The 12,705-nt window shown below is 35.4% G+C and overlaps 1 non-coding gene across 1 annotated transcript; it reads left to right on the top strand.

Annotated features, from left to right (window-relative positions):
- The first annotated feature begins 285 nt into the window (after positions 1-285).
- Positions 286-413, top strand: LOC114908189. Its single transcript, XR_003796884.1, has one exon. It is a non-coding gene; the product is annotated as a small nucleolar RNA SNORA5 (small nucleolar RNA).
- The last annotated feature ends 12,292 nt before the right edge of the window (positions 414-12,705 follow it).

The following is a 12,705-nucleotide window of genomic DNA, read 5'->3' on the forward strand; positions in this document are numbered from 1 at the left end:
AACTTCTTTCCCCATGTCAGGGTCTTTGCATAATTCCGTTTTTCTTCCCAGATCAGTTTCCTGCCATTTGTTTCTGGAAAGCTGATCCTCCTCCTTCAGTTCTCATCTAAATGTCACTTCCCCAAAGAGGTCTTGATTCTCCCAGCCACAGTCTCTCATCACCCATCACAGCATTTATCAGTATGTAAAAATCCATGTAATATCTGTAGTCTTTTAAAAAATATACACCTATCCCGTCAGCCTGTAAGTTCTGAGAAATCCAGGGCTTGCTTCTCTGTGCACCAGTGCAGCCATGGTGCCAAGCACAGTACCTGATGTACAGCAGGTACTCCACAAATGTTTGCTAAATCAACAAGCTCACCGACCCGGGTCACTAGAGCATAATTCAGGGAAACATTTAGTTCTAACTTTTATGGTCTGAAGGCTTACTACAGTTTCTGAGTGCCTGAGTATATTATAGGTGGGTTCAGGGGGGAAAATGCATTTTATTATGCTTTGGACAAGGTACATCCCAAGCATCCAATTATTAAAACTTTTGTCACTGTCGCTTCTGTGTGTTTAATGTGATCTTACCATTCTAAAACTACTAAAATATTTTTGTTTTATATATTTTACTCAATAGTTCTCCTGTTCAAATATGTACATATACCTTTTTGCGTATATATATGGAGAGAAAGAGAAAGAGAGAGAATGTGTGTATATGTAAAACTCTCAATAAGCCACAAAAATAAACAAGAAAGTTAGTGGATCCCATCACAGTTATTTTTATTCTAAAGGGTATGGAATGTCTCCTTTCTCTGTTCTGCTCAAAACACACTGTGGCTCTCTGTAAACACTAATATTTAGGCAGCATTAGAATCTTATGACACATACCAAGCTGTAATACACTCTCATATAGCTTCACTTTCTTGGCTTTATATGAATGGCCCATGTGGGAGGGGGCTGTTCTTATTTTCCATTACTAGATGCCACATACATTGTAACAAAGAACACAATTTTGAACACATTTCCAGAGAGACCCTCTCATCTCCTATTTTTTCTCTTGCTTAGTCAAAGAAAATTGCACACCCAGTTGAAAAGTGTCGGTGATTCTCATTCTCATTCATTAACGATGGTATATTGCGAAGAAAGCAATATACTATTCCTTTACCATTGAGCGGAACCACTCCCAAAAGCGAGAACAGGAGGAGAGACAAGAGAATAATAGTATTCACCCAAAGGCATATTCGCCATGAAGCAGAAATCATATATGCAGAGATGGTGAACAATAAGAGGGACAAAGCAGTGGTTAGTTCAGGGAAGGGAATCAAAAGGATCACACCATTCCAAAGTACTGTCACAGAATTAATCATTGAAGATTGTTAAAGATGCTGGCTAAGAACCCAAGCCCCCAGTCCACTGGGTCACTTACAATCCTTGTCAAAACTGAGACAAAAGAAGACTGAACTTGGTGCATTTCCATCCCACTCCAGTGGAGTAAATTAATCCTCCCGGTAAAACCAGTTTTTTTTTTTTTTTAACATCTTTATTGGAGTATAATTGCTTTACAATGGTGTGTTAGTTTCTGTTTTATAACAAAGTGAACCAGTTATACATATACATATATCCCCATATCTCTTCCCTCTTGCGTCTCCCTCCCTCCCACCCTCCCTATCCCACCCCGCTAGGTGGTCACAAAGCACCGAGCTGATCTCCCTGTGCTATGCGGCTGCTTCCCACTAGCTATCTATTTTACGTTTGGTAGTGTATATATGTCCATGCCACTCTCTCACTTCGTCACAGCTTACCCTTCCCCCTCTCTGTATCCTCAAGTCCATTCTCTAGTAGGTCTGCATCTTTATTCCCGTCTTGCCCCTAGGTTCTTCATGACCATTTTTGTTGTTGTTTTTAGATTCCATATATGTGTGTTAGCATACAGTATTTGTTTTTCTCTTTCTGACTTAACTTCACTCTGGATGACAGTCTCTAGGTCCATCCACCTCACTACAAATAACTCAATTTCGGTTCGTTTTATGGCTGAGTAATATTCCATTGTATATATGTGCCACATCTTCTTTATCCATTCATCTGTCGATGGACACTTAAGTTGCTTCCATGTCCTGGCTATTGTAAATAGAGCTGCGATGAACATTGTGGTACATGACTCGTTTTGAATTATGGTTTTCTCAGGGAATATGCCCAGTTGTGGGATTGCTGGGTCGTATGGTAGTTCTATTTTTAGTTTTTCAAGGAACCTCCATACTATTCTCCATAGTGGCTGTATCAATTTACATTCCCACCAATAGTGCAAGAGGGCTCCCTTTTCTCCACACCCTCTTCAGCATTTATTGTTTGTAGATTTTTTGATGATGGCCATTCTGACCGTTGTGAGGTGATATTTCATTGTAGGAAACCAGTTCTTAAAACTACTTTATTTATTCTGAGCAAATGACTTAGCAGCTTAAATGTTACTAGGTGTTACTACTTCTATCAGTACTGTATTACTAGATTTCTACCACTATTACTACAACTACTTCTACTACCAGTACTACAGCTGCCATGTAGTGCCATGTACATAAAAGGTGCTCAATGCATGAAAGTGATACACACACACACACACATACACACAGAGATATATTTGTGTGTATATAACAGTATTTCTCTTGTCCACTTTCTAAAAAGGCAGTTATACGATAATAATAATTAGTATTAGCATAATGAATTACAAAGCATAATTATTACCTTGTTTGAGGTAACACTCCATAAAGCAGGCAATGCTGATTTTATGCATCTTTTATAACAAAGGAAACAGAAAGGATGTCCAAAAACAAGACCAAGATATTCTGGTTCCAAGTTCAATTCTGTTTTCCTGCTCTGATTCCCCCTTTTTAAAGAGACTTCCTTTATGAAGTAGGGAGGAATTGAGGATACAACATAATATCTTCCCCCTACCAAATACCTATAAAAGTATAAACACAAATACTTTTAAATTTGCCCTTTATCTCCATCTCTAAAATTGCAAAAATAAATGTCAGCCTGAGAATTGTGTTTCCTGACATACTTTTAACCCCAGTCAGATAACAACATTAGTAGACATAATAAATAAGAAATTAAGTGTGGGGAGTGAAAACAGCATGTGAAACAAAATATGAAGTAAAGAAACATTCACATACATTATGCAAAAACTTGATATATAATTGAAGGGAAATTAGAAAGCAATAGGAAAAAGATACATGTTGCCAGGACAACTGGTCCTACAGATGGAACAATTAAAATTTGATTCTTACCTCAACCATACAAAAATTGTAATATACGTGGCGCTAAAACTAAATGTGAAAAGCAAAGTCATTCAGCTTTTACCAGAAAATAGAAAAAATATTGTATATATGTGGCCAGGAAATGATTTTCTGTTAAAAAAAAGACATAAAAATTAAAACCATAAAAAAATACATTTGACTGCCTTAAAAGTAAAAACATTGGGCTTCCCTGGTGGCGCAGTGGTTGAGAGTCCGCCTGCCCATGCAGGGGACACGGGTTCGTGTCCCGGTCCGGGAGGATCTCACATGCCGCAGAGCGGCTGGGCCCGTGAGCCATGGCCGCTGAGCCTGTGCATCCGGAGCCTGTGCTCCGCAATGGGAGAGGCCACAACAGTGAGAGGCCCGCGTGCCGCAAAAAAAAAAAAAAAAAAAAAAAGTAAAAACATTGGTGCATTTTAAAAAGTAGAAAAAAGATACGCTACCATTTAGAAGAACGTATCTGCAGCTGCCTAATCAACAAAGGATTAGCATTCAGATTACATAATTATCTTCTCCAAATCTATAATAAATAGACAATCACTCCAATTGGAAATGGGAAATCTTTAAGAATAAGGAATACCTGGCTGAGGAAACCTAAATGGTCAAAAGAAACAAACACATGCTCAAATCCATTACTAATCAGAGAAATGCTAATTAAAATACTTAAACATAATTTAGCATCTACCAGAATGACAAAAATTAAAAATATGTTGAGAAGATATAGAGAAAGGGAAGTTTCATACTCTGATAGTGGGAGTATATACCAGTTTAACTTCCCTGGAGAACAATTTTGCAGTATTTAGTAAAGTTAATGATATGAATGCTCTGCTCCTATATTCTACATCTTCATATGTATCTTCTAGAAACATGTATATATGCACAAGGAGACATGTATAAGAATATCTACAGCAGAATGGCTTATAATAGGAAAAGTAATGGAAATAAGTTTTTTTTTTTGCGGTACGCGGGCCTCTCACTGTTTTGGCCTCTCCCTTTGCGGAGCACAGGCTCCGGACGCGCAGGCTCAGCGGCCATGGCTCACCGGCCCAGCCGCTCCGCGGCATGTGGGATCCTCCCGGACCGGGACACGAACCCGTGTCCCCTGCATCGGCAGGCGGATTCTCAACCACTGCGCCACCAGGGAAGCCCAATGGAAATAATTTTAAGTAATCAGTGCTAATTTAAAAATCTCTGATACATATACATAGTGAAATGCTAAATAAAGTTAAAATGATTGAAAAAATACAGGTATTAATATGAGTAATGCCAAAAATATAATATCGAGTAAAAAATGTACAGGAATTAATACAGTATATATTTATTTTTATACATTTTGCCAACCAATACTGTGTGTTGTATGTGGATACTTATTTATGTAATAGTACTTTGGAGAAATGTATGACAATAGTGAGCACCAAATTTAAGGTGGTCATACCTCTGAGTAGGGAAGAAGCAGATTCTTACTGGATATATAAGGATCTTCAAATGTTTCTGGAGTATTTTGATTCTTAAATATAAATGGAGCAACCATGGCAAAACAGATTTTGATAGATCTGGGTAATAGGTATGTAGATGTCATTTTTCTTTTAATTCCCTATAATTTTCATATGTATGAAATAACTCTAAATATAAAATGGAACAAAGATTTAAAATATCATAAAATAAGTTGAATTGATATCACAATAAAATAGAATGCTCTTTTGTATTATTAAATATTAAAGTATCTAAACTGCATTAGACCTGTCTAATCCTTAAATATTTCATAAGGAAATGCATTGTGTAAATTTGAATTACATTAAATATATGGTTATTTTGTTTCTAGGGGGAAATTTTCATTAACTTGATGTAGGAATGTCAACATGCAAACTTGTGAATTACCCATGGCTTACAGTACTCCAGATGAAACCTAATGGCCGTAACAGGCAACCAATATACCACCTATATCCCAAAACTTGAGTTGATGAGTTGGAAACCACTATCAAAATAATCATAATAATTCTTACTGGACCAAAGGACAAGTGTATGAATCACATTGTGCTGCTAGTCCCTTTAATACCCTGTATTCGAATTTCACCCAGGAGCTCTGAATTCTTCTTCAATGATGTGGATCCCTTTCTTTTGTCCACAGCCTTGGAGCTGGTGGTACCTGGCCAGTGGCATTCCATATGGGCTCTCTCAGGCAATCCATGCAATTTCATTTTCTTGAAAACTTTCAAAGAGTGGCCTTGAAGAAGTATGGTCACAGCTCTTCAGAAAATAGTCTTTATCTATCTCACTGACAATATACCAGCTCTTAGCTTTCAATTTGATATTTAAAGCATCATATCTAATCCTGTGAGCAACATTCTATGTATTTTTATTGCCATCACTTTATATATGAGAAAACTGTGGCTCAGTCATATTACATGATTTGCTGAAGAAATGACAGAGTTTTGATTCAAATGCAGATGTTATAATATTCAGTTATCCAGAGATTCCCTTATACTAGACCACTCTCCTTAAGGGTGAGGGATAACAAACTGTTATATCAATCTGCTTGGGCTTTTAGGAGACTCATAGGCCAAACTCATACAATATTATATATAATGAGAATCATCAAAATCGTGTGTTTTAATCATTTAGTATTTCATCATCTTACCCTTATATTTTCATTTTAAGATTGCAAATATTACACAAAGCCTAAATACAGGTGTTACATAAACATAATTTAAAACAAAAGCCTCTGAAAATTCCCCTGATCAGAAATAACCTCTAAGTAATGTGAAGCATATAACTATAATGCTTTTCATGAGTGTTAACATATTTATCATTACTATTACTGTCATATTTTACATATGAATCAAAAACATTTTTCAACTTGGTACTTTTTCAGTTATCTTGGGCATATTTCCCTTGTTCACACATTACCTACTTTTTTTTAATTTTCAAGGACTGTGTAGGTTTTCATTATTTAACTGGTTTCATATTGATGTATATTTAGATTTTCTCATTGGTTCCTTTACAAAGGAAACTACAACAAACTTTCATGTAGATGTCTCCTCAAACACTTGTGGGAATGTTTATATAGAATAAAATCCAAAAAGTAGAAATGCTAAATATGAGGGTGTAAACAGTTTAAATTTTTATAAATACCACTAAATCACCCTAAGAAAAGACTAGCCAGTCTCATTAGTGTTATACTTCTAAGTAGGTTTAAAAGGCTTCAAGTCCTGTGAAATCAACGCTAAACAATTTTGCAGCTCATGATCCTCAATTATAAAATGGGAAAAAAAAGTTTGACAAATCTATTTCACAACATTACTATAAAGACCAGATAGAATATTATGCATGAAAGCATTTTATATAAGTTTTTATTTCAAAACCCAGTCTTTTAATTAAAATAGAGTTCCTGCATATGGTAAAAAGTACCTGCATATGTGTAAACAATACAAACGAGTTTTATAATTAAAAGTAAATATCCCTTCCACACCAGATGCCCCGTCCATTTCTGTGAAGGCACAGAAATGTTCTGTTTAAACACAACATAATCATGTATATGGTTATGTATATGTATATGTATCGATGTATCTCTGTGTATGTATGCACAGAGAGAGAGAACAAATTAGATGATGTTTTTGATGAGTGTGGCAGATTGTTCAACATCCATTTTAAACTCCTGATGTGCAGATGTGCAGAAGCTACGAAGTGAAAGCTTATATTCCCTAGAACTCCTTACAACTAGCATTCCAGATCTGTTTTATTCCCCAAGAGAATGATGCAGTGGGGTGAGATTTCCAAGGAGAAAATGGGGCAGAGGTGAAGCTTTTGTGCTTTTGTGTTTGCGGAACAGAGCCATAGCGGCCTTTGGTTTTTCTTGGCATCTTTACCAGAGATCTCAGTACTGTACTAAGTAACTATTTCATAATCTTCAAGAGTCAGGGCATGGGCCAGCTGTCTTATTGATGTGGCCTGGTCCTGGGACTGGTAATAAAAATGGAATGCCATTCTCTTCACCTTACCCTGATCACGGTGGGGACAGAGTAATATGGGTGCACCATTGATTTCCAGGGTAACAAGCCAATGGAACTTTTCAAGTCCTTATCTTTTTTTCATCACGTGCACCACATATAACCTCACTCAGTGTTTATCACTACTCACTGTTCTACATGACATTTTTTCACAATTTTAATAGCCTAATCTGCTTTAATTTAATCTGCACTGATGTAACTCTCTCCATCTTTTCAGTTCCATAGTTATTGAGTCATTTGGGTGTTAAGAATATATTTTTATAAATATGTTATAGTTCCTGATGATTTGTTTGAATTACACCTAGTATTAATTTTGTTACCTCTGTTATTCTTCTATTCAGTCTATGTACTGATTTTACAAATCAACAATTGTTATTTTTATTCTAAGATCTCTAAGAACTGCTTGTTCTTTTTTTATAGTCATTTTTAAATGAAATATTAATTTATCAATAAGCTACATTACATTTGGAATTTTCTTCCTTACCTCCCTAAGATTTGTTTTTGTTTTGTTTTATTAAAATGTAGTTTACATTTAGTAAAACCATCCCTTTTTATAGTTCAATTCGACAAGTTTTGACTAATATTTAGTCATATAAGACATCCATCACTTCAATTAAGGTACTCATTACCTGAAAAAATTCCTTCTTCTGTTTCTGAAACTCTTATCCTCACTCTAGTTCCCTGATGACCACTGACAGTTTTGCCTTTGCAAGAACATCATGTAAGTGAAATCATACAATATGTACCTTTGAGTCAGGCTTCACTCACTCAGCATAATGCATTTGAGATCCATTTATGTTTTTTAATGTATCAGAGATTTGTCACTTTTTATTGCTGAGTAGCAGTTCATTGTATGGATGTATCACAGTTTGTTTATTCAGTCCCCTGTTATGGGACATTGGAATTGTTTCCAGTTTGTCTTGGATGATTAAAGCTGCTATTAATATTTTGGAGGCAGGTGTCTGTGTGGACATAAATCTTAATCTCTCTTGGGTAAGTACATAGGATTGAGATTGCTGGGTCATATGGTAAGTGTATGTTTAACTTTCTAAGAAGGGTTGAATGTCTTCCAAAGTGTTTGTGCCTTTTTACATTTCCATCAGCAATATATGAGCGTTCTAGTTGCTCCACATCCTTATTAGCTCTTGGCAATGTTGGTTTCTCATTGTGGTTTTAATTTGTACTTTCCTAATGACTAGTGATGTTCAGCATCTTTTTATATGATTATTTATCATCCACATATCTTTTTTGGTAAGTGACTACTTAAATCTTTTGTCCATTATATTATTAGGTTTTTTTGTTTTTTCTTTTGATACAGCAGTTTCTTATTAGTTATCCATTTTATACATATCAGTGTATATATGTCAATCCCAATCTCCCAGTTCATCACCCCACCACCACCACCGCACCACCACTTTCCCCACTTGGTGTCCATACATTTGTTCTCTACATCTGTGTCTCAAATTCTGCCCTGCAAACCTGTTCATCTGTACCATTCTTCTAGGTTCCACATATATGCATTAATATACGATACTTGTTTTTCTCTCTCTGACTTACTTCACTCCATATGACAGTCTCCAGATCCATCCACACCTCTGCAAGTGACCCAATTTCGTTCCTTTTTATGGCTGAATAATATTCCATTGTATATATGTACCACATCTTCTTTATCCACTTGTCTGTCGATGGACACTTATGTTGCTTCCACGACCTGGCTATTGTAAAGAGTGCTGCAATGAACATTGGGGTGCATGTGTCATTTTGAATTATGGTTTTCTCTGGGTATATGCCCAGTAGTGGGATTGCTGGGTCATACGGTAATTCTATTTTTAGTTTTCTCAGGAAACTCCATACTTTTCTCCATAGTGGCTGTATCAATTTACATTCCCACCAACAGTACAAGAGGGTTCCCTTTTCTCTACACCCTCTCCAGCATTTCTTGTTTGTACACTTTCTGATGATGCCCATTCTAACTGGTGTGAGGTGATACCTCACTGTGGTTTTTTTTTTTTTTTTTTCCTCACTGTAGTTTTGATTTGCATTTCTCTAATAATTCGTGATGCTGAGCAGCTCTTCATGTACTTCTTGGCCATTTGTATGTCTTCTTTGGAGAAATGTCTTTTTGGGTTTTCCGCCCATTTTTTGATTCGGTTGTTGTTTTAATATTGAGCTACATGAACTGTTTATATATTTTGGAGATTAATCCTTTGTCCGTTGATTCGTTTGCAAATATTTTCTCCCATTCTGAGGGTTGTCTTTGTGTCTTATTTGTAGTTTCCTTTGCTTTGCAAAAGGTTTTAAGTTTCATTAGGTCCCATTTGTTTTTTTTGTTTTTATTTCCATTACTCTAGGAGGTGGGTCAAAAAAGATCTTGCTGTGACTTATGTCAAAGAGTGTTCTTCCTATGTTTTCCTCTAAGAGTTTTATAGTATCCAGTCTTACATTTAGGTCTCTAATCCATTTTGAGTTTCTTTTTGTGTATGGTGTTAGGGAGTGTTCTAATTTCATTTTTTACATGTAGGTGTCCAGTTTTCCCAGCACCACTTATTGAAGAGACTGTCCTGGATATATTCTGAATACTAATCTTTTAATCAACATGTGATTTCTATACATAGGATTTGTCTTTCCTATAACTTGTCTTTAATTATATTAGAGTACTTCAAAGAGCAGACATTCATATATTTGACAAAATCCAATTACCAATTTATTTCCTTTATGGTTTCTGCTTGTGGTGTCACACCTATGAAATATTTGCATAGCCCCAAATGACACGATTTTCTCCTTTGTATTCTTATGTCTTAGATTTTACATTTAAATCTATGATCCACTTTAAGTTAATCATTCTTTTGTGATGCAAGGTATGAATTGAATATAGTTTTCAATATGGTTATCCAATCTGTCTAGTGTCCTTTGTTATTTCTTCTTCTTTGAATGTATATTTGTTGAAAATCAGACTTCTTCCTAATATTTTAACATCTTGTTCTTATTTTCCTAATAATTGTTTGCTCCAGTGTAAAACACTGTTTTTAGTAAGCTTGACATTCTCTTTATTTGTTCTGGCTTTTCATTAATATTTGGTGAATTTTGATTATGTTTTTATCTCTGCATTGAGATTTTTCACTAGATTGTCTGCTGCCATATTTGTACAGCCTAATTTGATGAGGTAAGTATCTCAGCAGCAGGTCTCCGGCTGTGTCTGATTTATCTCAGACATTGCCGTCCTCCTTGGGCATATTGTGTTTTCTTTTTCTTTATTCCACCACAAGCTTCCTCACTGAGCACTTGATGAAAGACATTCTAATCATTGCTGATTAACCCTGCCTCGTGTTCCCCTGGGTTTCCCTGGTTCCCCTCCTAATGCCAGCTTCCAGTGCCTCTAGGCATAGGCAACACTGATGCTGCCTCTACTTTGGTGATTGTATTCTCCTGTCTTCACCTCCATGTGTTCCCTCTATGAGAAAAAAGAGTATATACTCTTACAACAAACTAATCTTGGAGAATTTCATAATGCCCGGTAGACTGGTGCAAATCCATATGTCTCTAAAAGAGGATGAGGAATAACTACACAGAGATCTGAAAGAAAACCTGACACCAGAAACTCATTCACACATACCATCAACAGATAATCTAGAAGCCACAAAACCCCTTGTGCTTCATAATTCCCTTTTGGTTTTATTTCTCAAATTTGATGATACTATATCAAAAGCAGGTAACTATTATCACTTTAAATTGCATGTAAATTTGTGTAGTAATTATCAGTGCTTACCTAAATAATTAATATCTGCTCATCCTGAGCTATGTTAAATTACTGCACAGATGACATACTTTATAAACTTAATCTCTAGTAATAAGATTATAGTTACATACTTATTGATCACGAAATGTTAAGCTCTTTACTAAGAAACATTGTACACTTGTTTTCAATTCTTATTGTCTTTAAGTAACATAATCAAATACTTATTTAATCAAAAAGCAACTTATTTAAAAGTGTTTGTTAGAAAGAGAATCAATATATTAAGAAATAAAATTTAGTGAAACTGTGTATTCCTGGTAATTGTGATATAACTAAAGTAAAATGCTTATATTCTGAAACCCTAAGAAAATGTTTGACAAGAAAATCTTTCCTCATTTTTTGCTGGAAAATCAACAGATTTTCTGCAGTGACATACTATTCAAGAGTTATTTAGGTGATGTTAAACTCATGAATAAGGTTAATCGTGCAAGAAAATGTGATTACTTTACATAGCATTATGATGTTTGGACATACTAAAATAATTAAAAGCTAAAGAAAATTTAAAACAGATTTTATTTCTACAAGAGACTAAACATTTAGCTAAAAGAAAAATATTTAAACACTTGATTTTTGTAGCTTTCATTTAAATGAATGGAGAAAAACTTGTCTGGATTATCATTTAATAGTTCTGTATAGAAAATGGAATTTTCTGTACATTAGAGCACTCAAAAGAAGTTTTGCAATCTCAGTACAGGCCTAACTAGATTTGCTAACATTACCACACCTATGCATTATATCCTGAGGTGTTCATACACATGAACACTTCACATTTGCTGGGACGGTTAAGAAAGCTTGCAGAACATATAGCACTGAGTTTCTGACTTTATTTTCAAAATTTTACTTTTTCAGGAAAAATGCAATCACTTGAATTAAGAAACTGAAATGGAGACCAATTAAGATTTCTTCCCAAAAGAGCTCGAAAGTCAACAAGTGCAAATAAAGAGGGAGTCAGAGAGAGTATGACAGCAACACATTGAGATGATGATCTCTCTCTTCTGGCCTGAGGGCCTGTTCCATAAAGCCATGTGTCAAGGACCTCATATTCTGAGTGAAAGATGAGAGAATTCCTCCAACACACCACAAAGAATAGACCTGAATTAGCTTCCTCCAAGCAAAGAGTACAAGTGAGGGATCTGGAAAAATATATTCCTAGTCCTGAACTGCAAGAAGAAATTATAAATCCTCTTATTGGTGATGGAAATATCCCAGACCTCCTAGCTTGATTAATTCCATGTCAGCCCTATGCATAAATGTTTTTCACTTACTTAAAAAAAAAAAATCTGGTCTTTGATGTCAAAGCAAATTTCAGCTCAGAAAAATGCTGAAGGGACTAATCCTGAGGTTTGCCAGTTATTTGAGATAGCTCCATTTTTAATAGAAATGGCGTTTAAAAATTATGAATTAAACACTTCAAAAACATGTACCCTGAATCTCAAACCCTCCTTTTTAATTTCTTTTTCCATGCTTTCTAGATCATACAAGCAACAGTAGTCGCGAGTGCTCTTTGTAGTTAGTTTCAAATGGTAACTATTATTATTGCTTAATACAAATTACTAGTCTCCCTGGAACTATCTCGTCCTTCAGCAAAGTTGTCTTGCTTAAATCTACATTTAGGTTTACATTTTACAAA

The sequence above is a fragment of the Monodon monoceros genome, unplaced genomic scaffold (assembly GCF_005190385.1).
Source record: "Monodon monoceros isolate NGI ecotype Baffin Bay Population unplaced genomic scaffold, NGI_Narwhal_1 Super_Scaffold_3, whole genome shotgun sequence".
NCBI classification, from domain to species: Eukaryota; Metazoa; Chordata; class Mammalia; order Artiodactyla; family Monodontidae; genus Monodon; species Monodon monoceros.